The 25,316-nt window shown below is 37.7% G+C and overlaps 1 protein-coding gene across 9 annotated transcripts in view; it reads left to right on the plus strand.

Annotated features, from left to right (window-relative positions):
- Nucleotides 1-25,316, plus strand: part of EYA1 (EYA transcriptional coactivator and phosphatase 1) — a 329,028-nt gene that overhangs the window by 12,265 nt on the left and 291,447 nt on the right. For 5 of the 9 annotated variants that reach the window (XR_009214881.1, XM_058444181.1, XM_058444183.1 and 2 more), the window contains exon 1: nucleotides 14,223-14,349. The exons of the other annotated variants lie outside the window; for them this stretch is intronic. The gene's annotated coding sequence lies outside the window, so the exon portion shown is untranslated. Of the gene's footprint in view, nucleotides 1-14,222; nucleotides 14,350-25,316 lie in introns of those variants that run through there. 9 annotated transcript variants of the gene reach the window in all.

The following is a 25,316-nucleotide window of genomic DNA, read 5'->3' on the forward strand; positions in this document are numbered from 1 at the left end:
TGGTGGGTTTATTGGGGTTTCTGCTTTTGCTTCATCCTCATTTTCTCTTGCCACTGCCATATAAGAAGTGCCTTTCACATCCTGCCATGATTCTAAGGCCTTCCCAGCCATGTGGAACTGTAAATCCAATTAAACCTGTTTTTCTTCCCAGTCTTGAGTACGTCTTTATCAGCAGTGTGAAAACAGACTAATACATAGTATCAGATGTATATCATTCCAGACTTTTCTTGATGCATATGTACAGATGAAAAATGATTTTATAAAAGTTAGATCATAGCATTAATATTTTAATTAAAAATATTTCATTCCATTTGACTTTAAAAGAAAAAACCTGAAGTGAGGTAAAGAATTCCTGAACTACAGGAAACTGTTATATTTACAAGTTATATCAACTTATAAAAGACAATCTCAAGAGCAAAAGATAAATACAAATCTATAAAGTAAGTTATTTTTAACTAAAAATAGAGCTACCATAGGATCCAGCAATTCCAGTGCTGTGTATATACATAAAATAAATGAAATCAGCATATTGAAGAGATATCTGCACTCTCATGTTTGTTACAGTCCTGTTCATAATAGCCAGGATTTGGAAGCAACCTGAGAGTACATCAACAGATAAATGGATAAAGAAAATGTGGTACATATACACAGTGGAGTACTATTCAGCCATAAAAAGGAATGAGACATCCTGTCATGTTGCAAATCACAGGATCTCACATTCCTTTTTATGCCTGCAGTTCCATGGGTGGAACTGGAGATCATTATGTTAAGTGAAACAAGCCAGGCAGAGAAAGAAAAACATCGCATGTTCTCATATATTTGTGGGATCTAAAAATCAAATTAATTGAACTTAAGGACATCATAGAGTAGAAGGCTGGGAAGGATAGTGAAGAGCTGGAGAGGAGGTGGGAGGGTTAAGGGGTACAGAAAACATTTAGAAAGAGTGAATAAGATCTACTATTTGATAGCACAACAGGGTGACTATAGTCAATGATAACTTAATTGTATATTTTAAAATAACTAAAAGAGTATAATTGAATGCTTTATGACTCAAAGGATGAATGCTTGAGAGGATGGTTGCCCCATTTACCCTGATGTGACTATTTCACTTGGTATGCCTGTATCGAGACACCTCATGAACCTAATAAATATTTACATCTACTATATACCCACAAAAATTAAAAATTAAAAAAGAATTATTTTAACTACAATTTCAGACAGACTATTTTTGAACTACCAATTTTCAACAAGACCATTGACTTTTTGGTGTAAAGCTGAAGAAATTAGTCCACTCTCAGCTCTTTCCCATCTTACAGTTATTTTTTAAGTTATAATCTTTTGACATTGTCAGGATTTATAATATTCTGTTATGAAAATTCTAATAGTTTTATCTTAAATATATGAAATACTGTACTATTTCAGTGAATTTAGGTTTTGTCACCATTCTTTTGTTTGTTTTAAAATTTTAGTGGAGTAATTTTTCAAGAAGAGCTATATGCTCATTGATTTTGTGCAAGTTTGAGAGTGTCTATTACCTTCATACTTAAAAGGCAACTTGGAGGAATATAAGATCATTGAATCTCACTTTTTTACCCTTGTTTTTAGAGATCACACTAATGCCTTCTGTTATTGCATGCTACTGCGGAGAATGATGAGATCAATTTAATCTTTCCACCTTGCATATGGTTAGATTTTTTTCTCCTTGAATATCCCATGATCTTTCTTTGTTCTTGAGGCTTAGTAGCAACTTACGTTTGATAGTTTTCTCTATCACTGTTTTTCTTTTTGTGGGTTATGGTGTTTCTTTTTAAAGCATTTATTTACTAAGAAAACTTTATTAATCTTATGTGAAATTAGTGTTATTTTTTGATTGGAAAGTTTAAGCATAAATTCAGAAAAGCTTTTGTTTCATTACATTTTAAAATTTTGGTCTGTTTCATTTACTTGACTGATTCCTTCTAGATGCTCATTATGCTTATGTTAGATTTTTTTAAAAATCTCTCCTTCATATATCTTTTATAAAATTCGCTTTCAATTTTTTTCCATTTGTTTTGAATTACTCTCTCCAGCTTGTTTGGAGTCCCTGACCATTTCATTCATATTTATTCTGTTTATTGTTACTTCTATTGTAGCTTTTATTTTGTAACTGTTTTAGTTTTTTTCTCCTGTTTCTTCCTAGAGCTCTGCTTGCTCACTTTTTATCACCCTTTATTGTTTTATTGTCTCATCTGAGCTTTTTTTTTCTTTTAAGAGATCATGTAGTCTTTAATTTTATTTAAAACTTTTTTTAAAAAAACCATTTTTCTGAACTTTTCTCCACCTTCTTGCATAATGGCTCTGTGACATATGGAGATCTGGTCTATTGGACATGTTTCTGAAATTCAGCTTTGAACTCTAATTAGATTAGAAGATATTATCACTCATTCATGAAGCCACTCTGAAAAATTATGGAGAAGCTAGTGATTACTTCTGATAAATTGGAGTTGGCATTTTACAAAATGTACAGTCTCTTACATTTAGTAGGAATGCTTAGAATTTGTGTAGCACTTTTCAAATTGGGAAGTGCTTTTATGCATATCATTTGATCATGACAACAAAATATGAATAACCAGGAAATATGGCCTGCTTTTTACTATTGAGGGGACTGGTTCCAAGCATCTTTGTCAAGGTCACCAGGCTAATGAACCAGGTCTGGGACAAGTGGAACCCATACGGAAGCCTGCCTCTGGTTCCTAGTTTGCTGTTTTTTCTACCCTTCCTGCTTTGCTCCTTGTGTTGGTGTGAAGATGACCTTTAAGATTACTGTATTAATTGCATACATTCTCCAAATTTTTATTCAATCCTGAGGCTTGATTTATTAAATGACAACATAAACAACAGTGACCACATGTTGTAAGCAATAGCATAGGGTGTGGAGCTTACAGGATGTCTAACAGCTTTGTGGATATGCAGGCACCTCTCTTCTCCACGTGCACCCTTTGATTCTAACCATGTTATCTTTGTGTTGCGGCACCATCGGCACCATCACTGTGCTCATCCATGCTGTTTACCTGCCTGGTATGCCCTGCTAGTCTTACCTGACCCCTGTCAGTCATCTTCCTGGAGTTAATTTCTACTCCAACACAAAACTAAACAAAAAACCTCAAATTAAGCATCATCTTTTTTGAGAAGATATTTTGTCCCCGGTCCCAAAAGTTTGCCAGTTTTCTGCACATTTCTATGATAGTCTTGTCTCATTGCCGAGTAACAGCTGATTTCCTTGCTCATCTCTTCCATGAGTTTTAGCTTCCTTTGGATCAGGGACCATGGCTAATTTTGGTTTTTCATTACCCACATCTGGTAACAATGCTGAAATGTAACAGGTACTCAGAAAATATAGACCAAAATGAAGGAATGGATTGACAAATTTGTCAGTTCAGTCTGCACAGGGATGTGTTGGAGGTTTCTCAATGACTTCACGTGATCTTTTTTTTAGCACCATTTGTTTTGCCTTTATGTATAGGGCAGTTTAAAGAGACTAAGTGAGGAAGGCATTTTAGGAGACTCTTACAGTAATAGGTGTGATATGAAGATGAATTCAACTGGGGTCAGAGTAGTTAGAATGGAAGGAAACAGATTGACACAAAAAATATTGCAAAGACCTCAGAGAGGATATGATGGAGAAAAGACTCCCTCCCCGGCAAAATTAAAAACAAACAAATAAATAAATATTTCAAAGAAAGAAAGGTCTAGCTGAGTGATGGATTGGAAGATGTCTTCACTCACATGAGTCTTCAGCCTTGTAAGCCCTTTCTTTCCTTTTCACGTAGTTAAATTCTATCCATCCTTTATGTGAATTTCAAAATCCATCATCAGTCAGTTTTTGCCACAATAGTGCTTGATATGGTTTGGCTCTGTGTCCACACCCAGTCTTACCTTGAACTGTAATAACCCCCTACATGTCAAGGGCAGGACCAGGTGGAGATAACTGAACCATATGAGTGGTTTCCCTCGTGCTATTTCATAATAGTGAGTGAATTCTCACCAGATCTGTTGGTTTTATAAGGGGCTTTCTCCTTCTCTCGGCACTCATTCTCTCTCCTGCCGCCCTGTGGAGAGGTACCTTCTGCCATGATTGTAAGTTTCCGGAGGCCTCTCCAGCCATGAGAACTGTGAGTCAATTAAGCCTCATTTCTTTATAAATTACCCAGTCTCGGGTATTTCTTCATAGCAGCATGAGAACGGACTAATACAGTGCCACATAAAAAACTCAAAATCTCAGTGACTTACCACGACATCTCATGCTCAGGCATCTGCAGGTTGACTATGGTTTGGCTGCTTTAGGGCTGGGCTCAGCTGGACAGCTGTGTTTTCAATCATGGTGGGCTGGACTTGCTTTGGGGTTTGCTTTGCTTCAGATTTGACCCATGAGTCTCTCATCATTTTGAGTCTAATTAATACATGATAAAGTATAAAAATGAGTATATTTAAAGCATCTGCTAGTCTCATGTTTGCTGAAATTTCATTGGCCAAAGTAAGTCACATGATCAAGCCCAACTTTAGTAAAATACTACTATATTTTATTATACATTAAAATAATAAATAATATATAGTGTGAGGGTAGGGTACTATATTATTACAGAACAATAATCTAAAAATACCATTACCATCTATGATTCCTTCAGCCAGAAGAATTAACTTTTGCTTCTGAATTCCCATAGCATTCTATTTGTGCACAGCGCTTTCTACTATGCGCTATTTAAAGTATTGGCTTTTTAAGGCAGGAAATGAATATTTTTTAGAGACAGGACAATGTGCTCTCCAGTGGAGCAGATTCAAGTGCATAATAAAAATGCCTATCATTTAAACCTTTTCTAAATATATTCTTAAAATAAAAATGGCATTCTTTATATTTGTGAGCAATTTGTAGACACATCCTTATTGAAGCATGTAAAACTATTTTCTTTTTATATTTTATTGACTTACGTTGGCCAAGAAATGGTTTGTGCTTTACAGTTTAAGGTACTGGAAGTCAAAATGCATTGAAGTTCACTCAGTAAGGAGCATACGTAATCTGGTGCCAAAGAATACATTTTTCTTTGTTTAAAAGATTCCAAATTCCCTTCTAGACAGGTAATTAAGATATTTTAGGGATAGCTTACTTCCTACTTAAGCATGCTTTCTAAAGTAGCTTTATGAAGGAGCCAGTTGTCTACTTACTTTTCTGTGAAAGTAGTTCCTAAAATAAATAATTTATTGCATGAATTATAAAACATTGACCTATGTAAAGCAATAAGGTTGGTTTTTTAAAAATAAAATGTTTGTGAAGTTGTATGATTTAGGATACTTCCAGAAAAATAATATATTTGCTTGCTTTAAGAAGCAAAACAAAATAATTTTATATTTATTTATTTATTTATTTATTTATTTTGAGACCAGGTCTCACTTTGTTGCCCAGGCTGCAGTGCAGTGTCGTGATCTGGGCTCACTGCAGCCTCAATGTCTTGGGCTCAAGGGATCCTCCTGCCTCTACCCTCCACCTCCCCCAGTAGCTGGGACCACAGCAGGCACCACCATCCCTGGCTAATTTTTGTATTTTTTGTAAAGACAGGGTTTCTCTGTACTGCCCAGGCTGGTATCAAACTTCTGGGCTCAAGCAATCTGCTCGCCTCGGCCTCCCAAAGTGCTAGGATTACAGGTGTGAGCCACCACACCTGGCGCAAACCAAAATATATTTTTATGATAAAAAATATAGAATAGTAACATATTTTGGCCTTGTTATTTAGTGCAGTAGAATAAACACAACAAAATCTCTTTTCTCTGGATGACCCTTGTCTTAGGAAGTTTAGGATGCTATAACAAAATGCCACAAATGAGGTGGCTTTAAAAACGGAAATTTGTTTCTCACAGTTCTGGAGGTTGGGAGGTCTGAGAACAAGGTGCCGGCAGATTCTGTGTCTAGTGAGAGCTCATTATTTTGTTCATGGAAGGTGCCTTCAAACTGTGTATTCACAAGGTGGAAGTAACAATGAGCAACCTTGAGCCCCTTTTATAAGGCCACTAATCCCATTCAGGAGGGCTCCACCCTCATGACAGAATCACTTCCCAAAGGCAACACCTAATACTCAAATTGGTGATTAGGTTTCAGCAGGAATTTTGTGGGGACATAAACATTCAGATCATAGCAACCCTACACAATGTCCTTTCACAGCACTAGTTTGTAGCTGGGCTTGGTGTTGTGTGCCTGTAATCCCAGCTACTTGGGGGGCTGAGGTGGGAGGATCTCTTGAACCTGGGAGGCAGAGGTTGCAGTGAGCTGAGATCGTGCCACTGCACTCCAGTCTGGGTGACAGAAGGAGACTGTCTCAAAAACAACAACAGCAACAAAACCCCCCAAAACCCCACTAGTTTGTTCTGGTGAGTTCTGTATACTTAGTATGACTGAAGACCTCAGGAAGAGCATGGATAGAAAATTTTTCTGAATAATGCAGAGAAATGGAAACTCAAATGAAGGAGAAAGTGCAGAAGCACAAGGACAGAGGAGGCAGTCACTGCACTTGGGTAGTGAGTGGCACTACTATGTAGAGGGTCCTTTAAGCAGAAGACACTTTTCCTAGAGCGTCACCTTTAAACCCCATCAAGCCGTGATTAGATTAACTGACAAAGTTGGCTATAGTGGAAACTCATATGAAAATAATGAATTCATATTTAATCATTTTATTTTTAACTTAAAAGGCATAGGGTCTACTTATTTGTCAATGTTTTGAGGTTAGGCCAAAGATTTTCCTTTGAGAATGGACCTGGGTTTGGAATTCAGAATCCTCTTTTCTTACTCCCTAGAATGTCCAACAAATGCATATTCTTATTCCTTTTCTCTACACAAAAGATAGCACACTATACCCACTGGTTTGCATCTTGCTTTTGCATTTGCTGTATGTTGGAGGTCATTCCATATTAGTGGATAGAAGACTGCTTTCTTCTTTTTATGGTCGCATAGTATTTTATTGAATGGCTGTGACATTATGATGGACAAGTAAAGCTTCTCCAATCTTTTGCTATTGCTGGCAATGCTGTAAGAATAATAACCTCAGAAATATATGATCTTGCATGTGTACAATTATATGTGTGGGATAAATTCCTAGGAGTGAGATTGCTGGATTGCCCCCTGTAGGTGTTGTGTTTACATGTCACCAGCAAAGTGTTAGAGTGCCTGTGTTCTCCACTGCTTTGCCAAGACAGTTTGTTAGAAAATTTTTAAAATTTTGCCAGTATGAGAGGTAAAAAATTATATCTCAATGTGATTTTAATGTGATTTCTCCCATTATAAAAGGAAGTATTCATAGTGGTTAAGAACACAGCCTCTGGAACCCACCACTCAGGGTTAAATTTAGGCTCTAACACTTACCAGCTCTGTGACCTTGGGCAAATGTCTTAACTTTTGGTGTCTCTAATATCCTGGTGTATATACTGCAGAGAAAAAGAATAACCACCTCATAGGGCTGCTTTAAGAATTATATATGTTAGTATGTGTGAAGAGCTAGACTAGTGCCTGGCACATAGTACATTTAGGCTGTTGTTATTGTTATTATTAGTGGAGTTGATATAGAGTTTATATGTTTTAAAGTCAGTTATTCCTTTTTTATTGAATTTCTGTTATTTCTCAGTCTCTTTTCTATTATTTGTTGATTTTTGTATTATGGGTTTTTATGAACTTTTAATATGTTCAGATTAGCCCTTTATATGTAATCTAGTATTTTTGCAGTCTGTTGCTTGCCTTTTAATTTTGCTTATGGTATTTCATGTTATGCATGTTTTAGACATTTAGTTGAATTTATGTTTTAGACATTTAGTTGAATTTACCAACCTTTTCTTATTTGTTTTTAGGATTTTGATTCGTAGTAAAGCACTTGAAAATTATAAAGCAATTATCCACAGTGTTTTTCTCTAGTACTGTCGTGCTTTTATTTTTTACATTTGAATCCTTGATCCACTTGGAAGTTACACTGGCATTTGTTTACACAAAATATTTAAATTTGCTTTTATCAAAGATCTTTTTGAAAGCCTTAGGATTAGTTTTGAAACAACAACAAACCCTGTTTACACTCAGAGTGCATCTTATGCAATATAATTAAATTGCAAAATTACAATAACAAATATAATTGGCACACATGGGTTTGAGAAGAAACACACAAAGTATTTGCCCTATTACAGTCATGGTTAAAGATACACATCATGCATCATAGTCGGAAAAAAATATTTTGCACACTGAGATAAACAGACAAACAAAACCAGGGTCACCCTGTTTAGCTCAATTTGCAAGTTAAATTGAGCCTTGAGCTGATACTTGTAAAGGCTTGCCTCCTTGGCAAACCTTTGAGAGTCAACTTCTTTAATTTTCTAAATACTTTTGCTCTGGATGTGCCTTTGACATTTCTCATCATAGTGGGGCAGCTTTGATGCTCTGTGTAGAAGTGAATGAAGGTGCCTCTTCTTTGTTCTCTACATTTCAGTAGAAAATCATTGTATTAGTCCATTTTTATATTTCTATAAAGAAATAGCCAAGTCTGGGTAATTTATAAAGGAAAGAGGCTTAATTGACTCACAGTTCCACATGGCTGGGAAGACCTCAGGAAACTTACAATCGTGGCAGAAGTGGAAGCAGGTACCATCTGCACAAGGCAGCAGGAGACAGTATGAGTGTGTGAAGGAGAACCTGTGAAGCACTTATAAAACCATCAGTCTCATGAGAACTCAATCTCATGAGAACAGTGTTGGGGAAACCACCCCCATGATCTAATCACCTCCCACCAGGTCCCACCCTCGACACATGGGGATTATGAAGATTACATTTCAAGATTAGATTTGGGTGGGGACATAGAGTCAAACCATATCAATCATAGAAATGGGAGTGGGGAAAGGGTAATAAAGCTGACTGTACAAACCAACTCTTCTTTTATGGTTTCTAAGGCACTCAAGGGGCCAATATTTCTGGAATCAGCAGGCCAGGTTCTCCAAGCTGGCTGTGGCAATTGCCGCACTCACAAAAAAATTGTTAGATCAAAAGATGAGGTAGTGCAAAGGGTGGCGAACTCTGCTGCTGTAAGAGCATCCCTAACTTTCACAGTCTTTTTGGAAATGAGGGGAAAGCAGGCCTTCTCCTATGTGGATGGTTACCCTGAGAGTCCCCTATTCCTGCCACAAGTCGCAAAGGAATGCAAGAAGAAGAGATTTCACAAAAATGTTTTTGTTGGTGGTGCTACTTCTAAATGCAAGTTCTACTTTTTAATTAAGATGTATTCTACAAGCAACATAAAGAAAAGTGTGGCAGTACTCTCTAGTCATGTCTTTTATTGCTTGAGCCAGCGCTTCTCAACCTTGACTGTTGGATGAGAATTGCCTAGCGAACTTGGCCTGGTTCTAGACCTAGTGATTCTGATGTGCTGCCAGGGTTGAGAACCACTGCATTCATCTTCATTTCATTTTATATTTTTGTGGGAAATGCCATAGTGGAGGATAAAAATCAAGGTTTCTTCAAGTGAAATTTTGGCTCCACCTGTGTCAGAATTAACTTCTATAATTAAAATGGAGAGGCAGGTGGGTGTGGTGGTAATCCCAGCACTCCGGGAGGCCAAGGCGGGCAGATCATTTGAGACCAGCAGTTTGAGACCAGCCTAGCCAACATGGCAAAACCCCGTTTCTACTAACAATACAAATTAGCCAAGTGTGGTGGTGCACACCTGTAGTCCTAGCTACTTGGGAGGCTGAGGCAGGAGAATCACTTGAGCCTGGGAGGCAGAGGTTGTAGTGAGCTGAGCTCATACCATGGCACTCTAGCCTGAGGGGCAGAGGGAGACTGTGTCTCAAAAAAATAAAACCAAAACCAAACAACTACAAAAAGCAGTCATTATCTCAAGGTAGAAGTGTGGAAGTAGAATTACAGGATGATTTTTTTTAAATGGAGATGCAAGGACTCTGCCCCAGATTTACCAAAGCAGAATATCTGGAGGTGGATGTATTAATAAGCATCCCAGGTGATTCTGATGTAAGCTAACATTCAAAAGCTAATATGAAAGTAAGTCCTGGAATACTTAAAACTAACAAAGTCCAATGAACTTTGTCATATTTTGTATCACTTTCTCTAAACAAGTTTTAGAAGATCTACTTTATAGGTGATTTTAAATACATATAAAATTAACTAGGATTTTCAGTAGTAAAAATATACATCAACAAGAGAATAATGGATCATGGATTAGGTGATTTATAAAGAAATTTGATAGCCATATTAAAATGGGACTTGAAAAATCTAAATAGTTTATTTCTATTATGCATATTTTAAAATTCACTTGATTATAAGTTTGAGTTTTTCTTACTGACTTGAGTAAAGCTCATTTACACTTAAATGCAAACTGTGCACCACTGAGTATTTCCCTATAGTCAGTAGTTCAGTTTAATAATTTATTTCTACTTTCTTCCATTTTTAAATTTTAAATTCAAATATTTTTGTAATTATAGTCAATAAAAATGTGATCTGTATTTTTTCTTCCAACCAGAAAGAGACGCAGGGTGAAGCAAATGCATGAACACACTTCCTGAATGATAACTTCATAAAAAGTAACATAAATAAAACATTTATGTATACCAGGAAGTGAGCATGTTACCTATGAAAATAATAGCTATAATTTAGGTGCCTCCCCTCTAAGGAGTAGCTGATATTGGGACCACCCCCCACCACTCCAGCAACTCACATCACATTGGGATGTGAGACCACCGGTGGAACTGTCACAGAGTAGTAGTTAAACACGTGGACTTGGAATTGGAGACACCTGGATTCAAGTCCAGACTCTGCTGTGGTCTGTGGGGATGTTGGGTGCATTACTAACCTTGACAAGCTTCAGTTTACCTGTTTTTTAAATGAGCATGCAAAGTAGTAGTTTATAAGGATTGAATGAGATTGTGAGAGAATGTAATACCTGCTCAAATAACATTGGTTATCATTTGTCAAAGAAGTAATTATTCCTAGTATCAGATTAGCACCAAAGCTAATATGTATGAGTATATTTATTTTGACGATGTCATAAAAGATTACTGTGTGTAAGAGTATGTTTCTATATTCCAAATATGTAGACCTCAAAGAGAGATCTTTATTCTGGACATCCCATCTTTATGTAGGGTGTACTGAAGGCGATCTCTTCCTTTTTTTTTTTTCTTTTTTGAGATGGAGTCTTACTCTGTAGCCCAGGCTGGAATGCAGTGGCACGATCTCGGCTCACTGCAACCTCTGCCTCCTGGATTCAAGCAATTCTTCTGTCTCAGCCTCCTGAGTAGCTGGGACTACAGGTGCATGCCACCACGCCCAGGTAATTTTTGTATTTTTAGTAGAGATGGGGTTTCTCGAACCCTTGACCTCATGATCCACCTGCCTCAGGCTCCCAAAGTGCTGGGATTACAGGCATGAGCCACTGCACCCAGCCGATCACTTCCCTTTTGAATACTATACTGTCATTTAAACAGTTGAATAGTTTTTAGAGCTTAAGTATTTAGTGAAAGGCCCCTGTAAGTCAGGACCCTGTGCTAGAGATGAATTGAGTTCCTGACCTCAAGGAGTATGTACTCTTATTGGAAAGAAATGTATGTATAGAAACAACTACAATTCAATATCATACTTGTATAATGAAGATAATAGTAAACTGATTACCAAATTTATTACAAAAAAAGACCTTGCTATAATTGTGTGTGTATGTTTGGTGGGGCAGAGTAGAACTCACCATTCAGCTGTAATGAAAATGCCCTGTACCCTTGGGAGCCAGTAATGAGATATATTCAGTTAAACAATGGCAATTGGATAAATTTAACCAGATGGTTTTACAGGGAGGCAAGATTCTAGCAGAGTTGTTGACTGGAGGTTTCAAGGCCTGGGTGGTAGTCAAGGCTGTTACTGAGTGCCTTTTTGAGTGACATCAGTTTCTTTATCTCCATGCTTCAGGCACCTTATCTGTAGCATGGTAAGTTCAAAGTCATAATCTATGATTTTATTAAGTCAGTAGAGTTGCCAGATAAAATGCAGAATGTCTACTTCAATTTTACTTTAGAGAAACAACAAATAAAATTTTTTTGTAAAAGTGTGTCTCAAATATTGCATGGGACATACTTAAAATTATTCTGCATTTCAAATTTAATTTATCTGAAATTCAAATATCATTGGGCATCCTATTTTTTTTTTCACTAAATATGGCAACCCTACAAGAAATTCCAAGTGAATTAAGATGACTAAAATCTAGCTCTGCCAGTATTGGTGGTAAAAACTGAGAAGCCAGGCATTTTATTTCCCAATAAAAGAAATATGTGGAGCAGACAAAGAAGAATGAGAGGGGAAACTATTTGAAAACCAGGTATAAAATAAAATATATACAGATAGGAAGTGCTCACGCAGCTCACATATCTGTCATGGCAGTAGTCAAGTCCTTTTTGTATCATCTAGTCAAATGGGATTTCAGAGGGAATACAAGTGATCTGGCATTGCATTATTTGAAGACACCAGTGATTAAAGTTTACTGAGAGATACATTTTTAAAATCATTTTGTTTTCCTAGGTTCAGATTTAGCAAATGCTTATCAAGCACCTAATATGCATATATCTGGTACCTTACTAGGTACTTCCATATGCATAGCTCATAAAATGAAGAGCACTGTTAGTAGGTCCTGGAATTAAGAGACCTTTGTTGAGTAAAAAATTATGGTGTTAAAAGAGACAAGATGCAGTGTTTACTGTTGTTCTAGTTGCACACGCCACAATGTAAGTTTACAGTTCACCACGATTTGTGTCTGAGAATTATGCGAAGTGTGTCTTTAGCTACAATAGTTAAGTGTAATTTGCCATTTCCAGAAAAACTGACTTTCTGGCTAGAGTTTTTAAACCATATGGAGCTCAGCAGTGCTGTCAGTGAATCACGATCCTGACTTTGTGTAGCTGAGGCCGGATTGCTACTGTATTTCAGCGTCCATTTTCCCGGAGGAGAACGCTCTTTCTACTATTCAGTCCCAAAGTTGTTTTAGCATCCAGCATGCATGAGCTAAGACTTTTCCTGCTTTTCTTTACGTAGATGTAGTATAAAATATGGCCTGGTTTATGCTTTCAATCATCTAAATTTGTCCAGGCATGATAGAGAATGCCATACAATTTTCTTTTGGTAGTTAGAGCTTTACTGACATAATTGCAGCCCAATCACATTTCTAAGATAACTAGTACAATATGTACATATATAATTCAAAGTTTCCTGCAGGATTTCAAGCAAATAATGACCATGTTTTAAATCATCTCAAAACCAGACACTCAGAAGTGAAAGTGCTTTTTCATCATCTGGGCAAGATTGCTCCAGGCAAATTTGTTTATTCCTTCTGTTTTTGACATCAGTCCCCCCAGGGGACCCCGGCTTCCTTTTTATCCCAGGCCTTGCCTCATATTCTGGACTAGTCTCTTTCTTCTATCCCACCACCCAAATTTAATATACCGTGCTCTTGTCTTAAAGTCATATCAAGTGACTTGTAGGTTAATATGATAAATTTATTCTAGTATGCTAATAGAATCTAATGGCAGTATGAGTTATTATTCCAGATGATATATTTGCATTTTAACGGTGACCTTCTGTGGCTTGACACCAAGTTATGATAAATTGGAATGGGTGGACGTTGAGGGGAGATTTATTTTTTGCACAGCCTCTCATCCCTTATCAAATCACACCAATAAACATCTAGCTATCTGGCTTAAGTTGGGGACTGACTTAAAATGTAAAGATTATGAAGATTTGGCTGAGGTAAGGAATCTATGTTGCTTTTAAAGGTGTTTTACTTTTTATACCAGTAGAAATAAGGTCATAATAAGTTGTCCTTATGTGTGTGTGTATGTGTATGTGTGTATGTGTATAAAAACTCCTATGCTGTAGTGAAATGATAATGAAATGCAGAATGCAGGTAATTTCCTCTCATTTGGAACACAGACTTAATAGATATAAAAAATAGATACAACAAGATTGAAGATGTGTATAGTCATTGTTAGTCACTTGACAGCTTACCCAGAGTAAATACTGATTGATGGGAGGTGATTTCCTGTTTGTTTGTTTGTTTGTCTGTTATGTATATACACGAGACTCCTAGAGAAAATAGAGAGTCAAAAGGAGGAACACCGAAACACCACTGGAAAATTAGGAGTGAAAGGACAAAGCAGTGCTTGCAACAAAGTGAAGAAGGGTAAAGGGCACTTTGAAGAGGAGATGAAAAATCCAGATCAAGAAGTTGTCTCCTAACCATTAGCAATAATAGCTTCTGACACCAGTAGAAGTTCTAAGTCCAGTTTCTATTTTCCTCATACTTGGAGGTCAGTCTTTCAAATTACATTGCTATCATACATATTTGTTCCCTAGGAATATACCTGATCTTTTTTCCTTTCAAGGTGGGTGTGGTGGATTAGAACAAATTTATTCATATTCTAATGTTTTCATACATTTATGTTCTGTTCAGATCTCTCCCTAGAGAGTCACTCTCCGACCTTTACATGCTTTCTTGGCATCCCTTTTACACAGGACATGGAGAGCACAATTAAACATGCCTGAAATTGACATCGTTGTGTGTTTCTGTTCCATTCCCATTCACCCTGACAGTCTTTTACTATCCAGCCCCACCATTCCTCATTTTAAAATAATTCTCCACTTTTGCTGTCAAGTCTGTGTCAACCTGTTCCTTAAATTTCCCCGACTGCGTTATAAAATAATTGCCAACATTATCCCTCTATCTCTTTTCTTGCGCCTTTCTGGCATGTGCAGCCAGAATGATCCATCCAAAAGGCAGGTCTCCTAAAGCTACAGTATAAATCCCGAGGTTCTTGGTATACAAAGCTTGCCATGCCTCAGCCTCTCCAGCAACACTCAGCCCATTTCTTACCCCACATTTTACATTCCAGATTGAGTTAGATTCTCTATTCATAAATCTGTTATAGTCATGTCACACTGTATTTAAATAATTTATTGAGCTTTCTATAGTTTTCAACCCACCCCTATTCCTGCAAACAAGAAACAAGTAAGCAAGCAAATAATCTCTGGTCTCTTAGTGGGCAGGGGCAGAATTTTGCTCATTTTCATTTGCCTCATGTAACATTACGGCTCTGAGCAGGTCCTGGAATCAGACTGCACTCTGCCCTAGCTCCATCATCTAGTAACTGAACTCTTTCTAGTAAGTTCCTTAGCACTTCTGTGCCTCAGTTTCTGTGTTTGTAAATAGAGATGATTGTACTACTTCACAGGCGTAAATGTCAGGCATTTATGAAAGTATCTAGCATAGACTAAGCAACCCACTGTTATATATTATTATAGAGAAAGTGCTCAATATCTTATAAAGTGGAAGGTGTTTAAAGGGAAGTCATCACAAAGAAAGGACCAACCGGATTTAGTGAGGGTCTGACTCTAGCGGTGAGAGATGACTCAAGTCTACTTTCCTCTGGAAGCTGAGTTTGACCAAGTGTACCTCCCCTAGATGTTATTTAGAATGTGAGGAAAACCCCTAAGCAGAGGGTCCCCAGCTCCACACCGCCCAGACACACCCTCGTTGATTTAGTGTCCCAGTTTCTTTGACGGACAGCCCATTCTGTGTAGAATTGGCTCCTCCTGCTGGAGCTGGCAGGGGGCACCCTGTCTTTGTCTAAATTAAACTTGAACAAGCACCTAGTTTCTGTTTGGGAGTTTAATGGATGCCTTCCTCAGGAGGATGTTTCCAGTTCATGGCTTAATAGTCGTGCAAAGATGATGCATACTTGGAGTCCAAAGAGCAATCATTCTTTAGTGACTCATTTCTTCAGCCCTGCTTGTGACTCCAATATAGTCTCTGAAAACTCACTCAAGGACTTTCCAGGGTCCTATCTCTACATATTTACCTTAAATGCCAATTACATATACTTTAACAGACTCGGAGATTGATTGTCCAGCAGCAGAAGAGGTCCTGAGGTCCTGCCTGCTATCTATGGTTGTTGGAACCCTTTTCTCTTCACATGTGAAGAGAGATCCTGTGAGGGCCCTTGGCTGAGCTTGTCTAGCCATGTGGTCTTGTAGATGGAATATAGTCTAGTAGCGAATGTTCATGAACATTATATCCACTAAATGTTCCTGGAGAGGATGTGGTGGTGCCCTCCTATACTCTTCTTCCTCTTTTATTTACCACTTCTCGGTTTGTGTGAAAATATTAGCATCTAGAAGGGTTCTGAGATCAGATTAATCAATAGGAAAAGTCTGAACATAATTCTACTCTATTAGAATATTTTGATGCAAATAGGTTCTCTCATGGCAAGAGACTAATGTGATTGGATTTAAGAGTCTTTAGGTTTATTTTTTAAAATTGGTAGATAAAATTGTATGTATTTATCATGTACAACATACTGTTTTGAAGTATATATACATTGTGGAATGAGGAACTCTGGCTAATTAATGTATTCATTACTTCACATAGTTACCATTTTTGTGGTGAGAACACTCTACATCCACACTCAGCATTTTTGAAGAATACAATATAATGTTAGCTATAGTCACTGTGTTGATCAATAGATCTCTTGAACATATCCTTTTTAGCTACCTGAAATTTTGTATCCTTTCATTAACATCCCCCCAGCAACCTCCACTCTGCCCCCAACCACCCTAGTCCCTGTACCATTCTACTCTTCACTTCTAGGAGATCAACTGTTTTAGATTCCACATATGAGTGATCTGGACTGTTTATCTTTCTGCTCCTGGTTTATTTAATTTAATGTCCTCCAGGGTCATTTATGTTCTCGCAAATGACAGGATTTCCTTTTTATGGCTGAGTAGTAGTCCATTATATATACCACAATTTTAAAAATTCATTCATCCAGTGATGAACTTTAAGGTTGATTTTATAACTTGGCTATTGTGAATAATGCTGCAATAAGCATGGAAATGCAGCTATCTCTTTGACATACTGATTTTCTTTGGGTGAATACCTGGTGGTTGAATTGCTGAATCAAAGGGTAGTTCTGTTTTTAATTTTTTGAGAAACCTCCATAGTGTTTTCCATAATGGTTGTAGTAATTTACACTCCCACCAAGAGTGTGTGAGGGTGCCCTTTTCTCCACATCCTTACCAACACTTATCTGTTATCTTTTTAAAATAGCCATTCTAACAGGTGTGAGGTGACAGCTTATCGTGATTTTAATTTGCATTTCCCTGATGATTAGTGATATCAAGCATATTATCATATACCTGTTGTATGTTCTCTTTTGAGAAATACCTATTCAGGGACTTTGCCCATTTTAAAATTGGGTTGTTTTCTTGCTAGTGAGTTGTTTGAGTTTCTTATATATTTTGGATGTTAATCCCTAATCACAAGCTTGTCCAACCCATGGCCCGTGGGCCGCATGCGGCCCAGGACGGCTTTGAATGTGGCCCAACACAAATTTCTAAACTTTCTTTTTTTTTTTTTTTTTTTTTTGAGACAGAGTCTTGCTCTGTCACCCAGGCTGGAGTGCAGTGGCACGATCTCGGCTCACTGCAAGCTCCGCCTCCCGGGTTCACGCCACTCTCCTGCCTCAGCCTCCCGAGTAGCTGGGATTACAGGCGCCCGCCACCACGCCCGGCTAATTTTTTGTATTTTTAGTAGAGACGGGGTTTCACTGTGTTAGGCAGGATGGTCTCGATCTCCTGACCTCGTGATCCACCCACCTCGGCCTCCCAAAGCGCTGGGATTACAGGCGTGAGCCACCGCGCCCGGCCAAAACTTTCTTAAAACATTATGAGATTTTTTGTGTAATTTTTTTTAGCTCATCAGCTATCTTTAGTGTTATTATATTTTATGTATGGCCTAAGACTATTCTTCTTCTTCCATTGTGGGCCAGGGAAGTCAAAAGATTGGACACCCCTGCTTTAGCGGATATGTAGTTTGCAAATATTTTTCCCATTTTCTTCATTGTCTCTTCATTCTGTGGATTGTTTCCTTTGCTGTGCAGAAGTGTTAGTTTGATGTATGTAATCTCATTTGTCTTATTTTTGCTTTTGTTGCCTGTGCTTTTGGGGTCATATGATTGCACTTTAATTGATGACTCTTCCTTTTTTTTTTTTCTTAGACAGTTTACCATGCTAGAAAAAGTGAGTGAGGTTAAAAAAATGTGAGGTAGATACCAGGCTTTTTCTGGCTCTTGAGAATTTAATTGACCAACAATAATTGGTGGTAATCGACTGACACAATTGGTTTCCCCATGGTTCCTTGAAAGGAGCATTTGGTAGAAGATGTAAAGACAGAGGGTAAAAGCTGGGCCACTTTGAGGTTGCTGTAACTCTTTTAGGCCACCAAGATAGCATTTAGTAAATTAGGTGTTTTGTTCCAGAGGTTAGTTCACGTAAGAGAAATTGGCTCAAAACATTGAAAAAAGTGCTGGTATATTCACTCTGTGGGTAGCTATAACTTCTAAATTACAACAAGCTTAAGTATTATAAATTAGAAACAGAATAATCTGTTTTCCTATGAATATTTAACACAGAGCTATAACATTTCGCTTAGATATAAATAGAAATTACAGCTCATAGTTAATTAAACAATTCAGAAACCCTTCCTGTTTTACAATCTGTTTTCAGTATCAGGGTATAATCTAAGTGAATTAAGTGCAAAGACCCATAATACAATGATTAGCATAGGGCTGCCAACAAAAATAAACCTGACTGTGATTAAGGCTATGACAATAGTGTTAGCTTAGCTGTGCAGGCTCATGGAAGCATGCAAAACAAGAGCAATTAGATTCACAAACTGATTTATTACATGGGCTGCAGGTGTTGAGTTTTATGGAAATTGGGGATTATCAGACTTACCTCTTACATTTTTCAATTTAATTATATGACCTTTTCTTAGAAATCATTCACTGGAGCATTTTCAAAAAATTAGGCATAGTGTCTGAATTTGTGAGTTTTTTAAAAAGGTTAACCTGACTTAGACATTTTAAATACTTGCTTTGGGTATTAGTAGTATCAGAATAGAACCAGTGTTTAGGAATAGTAATTCACTTCCCATCTTTTGCAAAACTTTACTTTTAGAGTCTGCATTGTAGTAAACAAAGCATCCACACTGCTCGTGGGGTTGTTGCTGGGGAATGATCCCGTGGCAAGGCATCCCCTTTCATGGTGGGAGAAGGGAGAAAACTGTAAGACATTACCTTTTCACCCAGGGAGACCACTCACATCTGCTAATTGTTGAATCATGTGTGTTCTTATTGATTGGTGGAGGAGAGGTGGACTTCCTAGGAGTTAATTTTGATGGTCAGTGAAGAAAAATAACCACTACAGAATGTTGTCTTACAACTGAATATAAGATATAAGTAGTTCCAATCATTGCTAGAATTAAATTTTATTTTGTTTATTTATTTTTTTGAGACAGAGTCTTGGTCTGTTGCCCAGGCTAGAGTGCAGTGGCGTGATCTTGGCTCACTGCAACCTTTATCTCTCAGGTTCAAGCGATTCTTCTGCCTCAGCCTCCCGAGTAGCTGGGATTACAGGCATGCCACCAGGTCTGGCTGATTTTTCTATTTTTAGTAGAGAGGGGGTTTCACCACACTGGCCAGGCTGGTCTCGAACTCCTGACCTCAAGTCATCCACCTGCCTCAGCCTCCCACAGTGCTGGGATTACAGGCATGAGCCATCGTGCCTAGCCCCAAATTTTACTGAACTCCTAAATGAATTTCACATCAAATTAGAACTATTCCCACAGTTCATTTGCTGTTATTTTTATTGTGAAAAAAGTTGTCACAGCCATACTGTGGTAGCAAATTTGAAAATTTTAATTGTTTTATTGCAAGAAAGAATTATCTTTTATAGTAGGAAATTTTATGGAATCACTATCTCTTTAATGTGTAGATTTTGAGTCTCATAGTTTCTTTTCTTTTTTTTTTTTTTAAGTATAAATCTGCAAGATCCTTGGCCTTGAGTTGGTGGTTTGCCTGAGTATGTTTTGCATTGTGGTATCTCCCAGAAGTACAGAAGATGGCCATAAACTACTTAGGAGTCCACTATTGCTATGTTTATAAATACAATATTGCTTAGGCCTTAAGAGATGGCATGAAGCTTATACGAGTTTTAAAACTTATGGTTCCGTTTCTGCTTGTGAACTTGTTTAATGAATATTTTATTGAATTTGGCTTTACAATATTCACAAATATGTTTCTCATGGTTAATTCAGTTATTTGCAGGGTATTTTCCTTATACATATTTTAGATTATAAATGCTGGACTTAAAGCAGCTGTGTATTCACTTCTTTTCTAACCCTTGGCATGTAAACCTTGCTCTAGGCCTTGTCTTCATTTACCTTTCACCAGATTTCAAATGTGCAGCATTTTTCTTGCACTTTTGAAACCCAGCAAATTATTCACAAATGTTATATGGTAACTGCAGTTATTGGCCTACTTTTCTTAAAGTTCCTTTGCCCCTGTGTTTTACTTGAAAAAATACTGATTTTTTGCTAGAGTGTACATTGCTGAGGCCATAAGAGTAATTTGAATGCATAAGTAAAAATAATTTATCTTAACCTACTATTGATTACATCTTCATTTAAATTTTGTAGCATTATTGTTACATTGTTGAAACTGTATAAGATAACACATTGATTAGATGGAGGAAACGTATAATCTAAAAAAAAAATAAGCAAACTGGAACTCTTAAGTGAATTAACATTACAGTGTAAAGCATGTTTATGTGCGAGGAACCAAAGCTTCTACATTTTTAACATTGTCTTGCAATTTGTTGCTTCTAGGATTTGTCTGGAATCTATGAAACAAACCACTGTCTAATTTCAGATGTATAAAGGCAGAATGTGAAATTATATGCCAAGCTATTGTGCCTTAATATAATAATTGTACTTTATAATAAAACTTAATAAGTTTAAACTGGATTTTATTTTGAAAATTTTTATAATTAATCTAATCCAATCCTTTGTAGACAAAAAAAACTTCTTAAAATGACTCAGTATTTCACAACCTAAAGTTTCACTTGGAAAAAATATAATATATAATATGTAATGAAATTAACCATATTTAAAATGTTCAAAGTAATGAAAATTCTTTCCTTCTCTAATGGGAGTAAAGTGATTTTTACATGTGGTATTGAATAAGGAGACTTTCAGAAAGTTCCTATGACAGTTTTCTATTAGTAATAAATTCTCCCTGGTCTTTTTATGTAGTAAGGAAGTTGCTTCTTTAAATCCAAATTCCTTAAGGACAGTTTTACTGTTTGTATACAAATGGCTATTGTATTACTGTTTACTGGATAAACCACATGGGCACAATTCCAGGTGTTGTAACTGCTAAGAGCATGTTTCAGCCAGCCGTAGAGGTAGGGCAGTGGGGCTGGCAAATGGAAGAAAGAACAAGATAATACTTGTTCCTGAAGGACATGTGTGCATATCTTGCCTTATTACTAAAAACTCTCATTCATTCTATTATAAAGATACACGCACACATATGTTCATTGCAGCACTGCTCATGATAGCAAAGACACGGAATCAACCTAAGTGCCAATCAATGGTAGACTAGATAAAGAAAATGTGGTACATATACACCATGGAATACTATACAGCCATAAAATAGAACAAGACCATGTCCTTTGCAGGAACATGGATGGGGCTGGAGGCCATTATCCTTAGTAGATTAACACAGGAATAGAAAACCAGTTAGCACAGGTTCTCACCTTTAAGTGGGAGCTAAACGACGAGAACATGTGGACACACAAAGAGGAACAACACACACTGGGGCCTATCAGAAGGTGGAATGTGGAAGGAGGGAGAGGATCAGGAAATACAACTAATGGGTACTAGGCTTAATAACTGGGTGATGAAATAATCTGCATAGCACACTCCTGTGACACAAGTTTACTATGTAACAAACCTGCACATGTACCCTGAACTTCAAAGTTAAAAGAAAAGGCTGGGCGCGGTGGCTCACGCCTATAATCCCAGCACTTTAGGAGGCCGAGGAGGGTGGATCACGAGGTCAGGAGATCGAGACCATCCTGGCTAACACAGTGAAACCCCGTCTCTACTAAAAATACATAAAATTTAGCCGGGCGTGGTGGTGGGCGCCTGTAGTCCCAGCTACTCGGGAGGCTGAGGCAGGAGAATGGCATGAACCCGGGAGGCGGAGCTTGCAGTGAGCCGAGATCGCGCCCCTGCACTCCAGCCTGGGCGACAGAGCGAGACTCCGTCTCGAAATTAAAACAAACAAACAAACAAACAAAAAAAACTATCATTCTGTGGGCAGGGATGTCATCTGCCAAAGGCAGACAATTCTTATCTTCTCCTGCTACCATCTCTTCCCATCTCTTCTCCCTATTCTTAGTCCATTAAAAATATATTTGTTATTATCTGTTAAGATAGTTTTCAAAAGTAACTGAACATAAAAGGTGGCTCCCATGTTTCCTCAGTATTCATTTAACAGATCTGCCCTTCAGATGCGCCACTCCCTGGGGCATATCTGCTGTCCTGTGCCAGGGGCAGTTACCCAGGCCCATTTTTAGGGCCCCCTTTTCCTGAACCAAGACTCCATCTTGGAGTACATTTTAAAAAGGAGACGTCAGTTGGCCATTGCTAATGGACTGGCATCGACACCTAACCTGAGACCCATTTGCCAACGTCCAGTAGGATCATAGTTCCTGCAGGGCTGATGGTTGCCATCTAGAGTGAAATAAACCCAGTAGTTCCTTCCACATGGGATGCTGGTTGGCATTAACTAGATGCTTGCTACCATCAAGTCAGCTTTGCTTCTTAAGTAAAAAAAAAATCTGCGTTTTAATTAAATACCTGTATAATTGTGTTGGCTATATTCAGTAAGCTAAAAATAGTCATAGAAAACAACATGTGTCTCACACCTTCATGGACTGTTAGTAACCACCGCATAACTGGGGATTGCAGGTTTTACTGTGGCTCTGAAAGGCAGAAGTTGATACCTGTGTGTTAACTTGCTGCAGCTGCCATAATAGTGCCACAGACTGGATGGCTCAACAGAAATCGATTTTCTCACAATCGGGAGGCTAGAAGTCTCAGACCAAGGTGTCAGCAGGATTGGTTTCTTCTGAAGCCCCTCTCCTTGTGTCTTCACATGGTCTTCCTTCTGTGCTTGTCTGTGTTCTAATCTCCTCTTTTAATTCAGTCATATTGGATTAGAACCCACCCATAAAACCTTGCTTAACCTTAATTGCCTTTTTAAAACCCCGTCTCCAAATCCAGTCACCTTCTAAGGTACTGGGGCTAGGGCTTGAGCATATGAATTTTGGGGAGACACAGTGTAGCCTTTAACAATCTGTTTTGGTCTCTGATTAAACATCCTCTTTTCTCTAGCCCTATCAGAATGAGGAGTTCCTGTTTCCCCTGGCCCCGCACATAACTGCAGAGTTCAGCCTCTTCAAACAATGCTTCCTTTTTTTTTTTTCTCTTAGTGCTTTTTTTAAAAAATAAAAAGAGAACACAATGAAATGCAGAAAGTATTTATATACGAGGAAGCAGAAGTCCTGAGTTCGAGCCCTACGGCTGCCATCGATTAGCCATATGGCCTTGCAGATGCCCCTCAGCCATATGTGCTTTATATTCTCTATAAAATGAAGAGGTGAGTCCAGAAGACTACTTGGGTTTCTCTTAAAGCTAATATTTTGATACTCAGTGTTTTTTTTTTTCATCCAGTCATTGGTTTATTCATTCACCGGTTACTTGAGCATGAATAGAGTGACTTGCTTTATGTGATCTTCCTCCTAAGAAGGATTAATTGGATCCAATTGAAGTAGCCAGAGCTTCCTCACACCTTTTAATCCACCCATCTGCTTTCATGGTCAGTGCTGCTTTATAGCATTTGAATCACTTCCTCAATGAAAAATCTTTAAGTTTTAACATGTTACAACCAACCTTCTCTGCTAAACAGCTCTTCAAGTTGTGGATTCTTTTCTACTTGATGTTTGCTTCCAAAAACTATTTCCTAAAGATGTTGAAATTTTTCACTGTGATTTTTAAAACAAGTTTTAAGACATGATTACACAATAGGTTCTCAAAGTAGGCTTATCTTGTAAGCTCCCTAAATAATCTTCTTTCATATCTGTACATATTTTTTCAGCTCCTCAAATAATTTTCTCAAATAACATCCATCTTTTCTCTATAAATATTGGAGTTGATGTGTCCAATATTTGCATTTATATCTTTATATCTCTTTATAAACAACAAATTTTCTACTTATTTTATTAAAAACATAAGTCATAAAAGGCTTTATAGTTCTGTTTATTGTGTAGGATAACATTAACACAAAGAACCAGGAAGGTTTAATTCTGAAATAACTATTTCAGCATGCAATACCCCATGGTTACTTAATTAAGCAAATCAAGAAACCTTGTCAGTCAGTTTTAATGGTGGAGAATCATCTCCCTTCAGGAAGTTTTGTGGTCAGTGGGCAAAAATGGCAACCATCTTCTCAAAAGTTAAGGCATTATTATGTACTAAAGGTCACCCACAACTTTTATAATAGAGAACCAGCTGTGTAAACTGCAAGATGTTGTCAAAAGGAAGTGCCAAGCAAAACTTTGGTGCTGTTTGCTGACTATGCTGAAGGGCAGAGAAGCTAAATTCTTGCCAGTAGTTTAGAAAATTGTTAGGAAAAGCATAGCCTCTGGGAGGTGCCTATTCCCCAGGGCCTGGGATCCAGTCCTGGAGATCACACTTGGCCCTGGACCTTGGTCCTCAAAACCTACCTAATGACAAAGGCTTGGATCGTGCAGGGTTGGGCTCAGGCAGCGGCTGGGCAGGCTGCACTCCTAACTCACAAAGCTGCAAGTTCTTAAAACCTGGAAGTAATTCTTTAGATGGTTTGGAATCAGCAGCAGCTATGATGTGGTTGCAGCATTGTCAACTGAAGTTGATTAAAATACATGTCATTCTCTATGACATTATAATTAAAATAACCCAATTTCCAAATCATGTGCAAGTTTTTGCAGGCCTAGAGCAAGGGTTCTTTCATGGATTAAAAATGTGTTCATGTTCTGTACCACATGCTCTGAAACCATTGCTATTAGCTCTAATTGCACAGAAGCAGTCAAATGGTACTTGTTAGGCCCCTACTGTCTACCTGGAACTGTTCAAAAACATACATGGGCCAGGCCCAAGGAGCTTAGAGTACAGTTAAAGAGATAAAACAGGCTTATGTGTAAAGGTTAGTGAGCAGAATAGTATTTAAAATGCCTTCCCTTATGTATGTACATTATGTTGCATCTCTGTATTTATTTTTATCTACTGATTCTTTATGTTTTAAAACAAAGCTTTTGTAGGAATTGCCATATA

This window comes from Hylobates moloch, unplaced genomic scaffold (assembly GCF_009828535.3).
Source record: "Hylobates moloch isolate HMO894 unplaced genomic scaffold, HMol_V3 SCAFFOLD_9, whole genome shotgun sequence".
Taxonomy (NCBI): Eukaryota; Metazoa; Chordata; class Mammalia; order Primates; family Hylobatidae; genus Hylobates; species Hylobates moloch.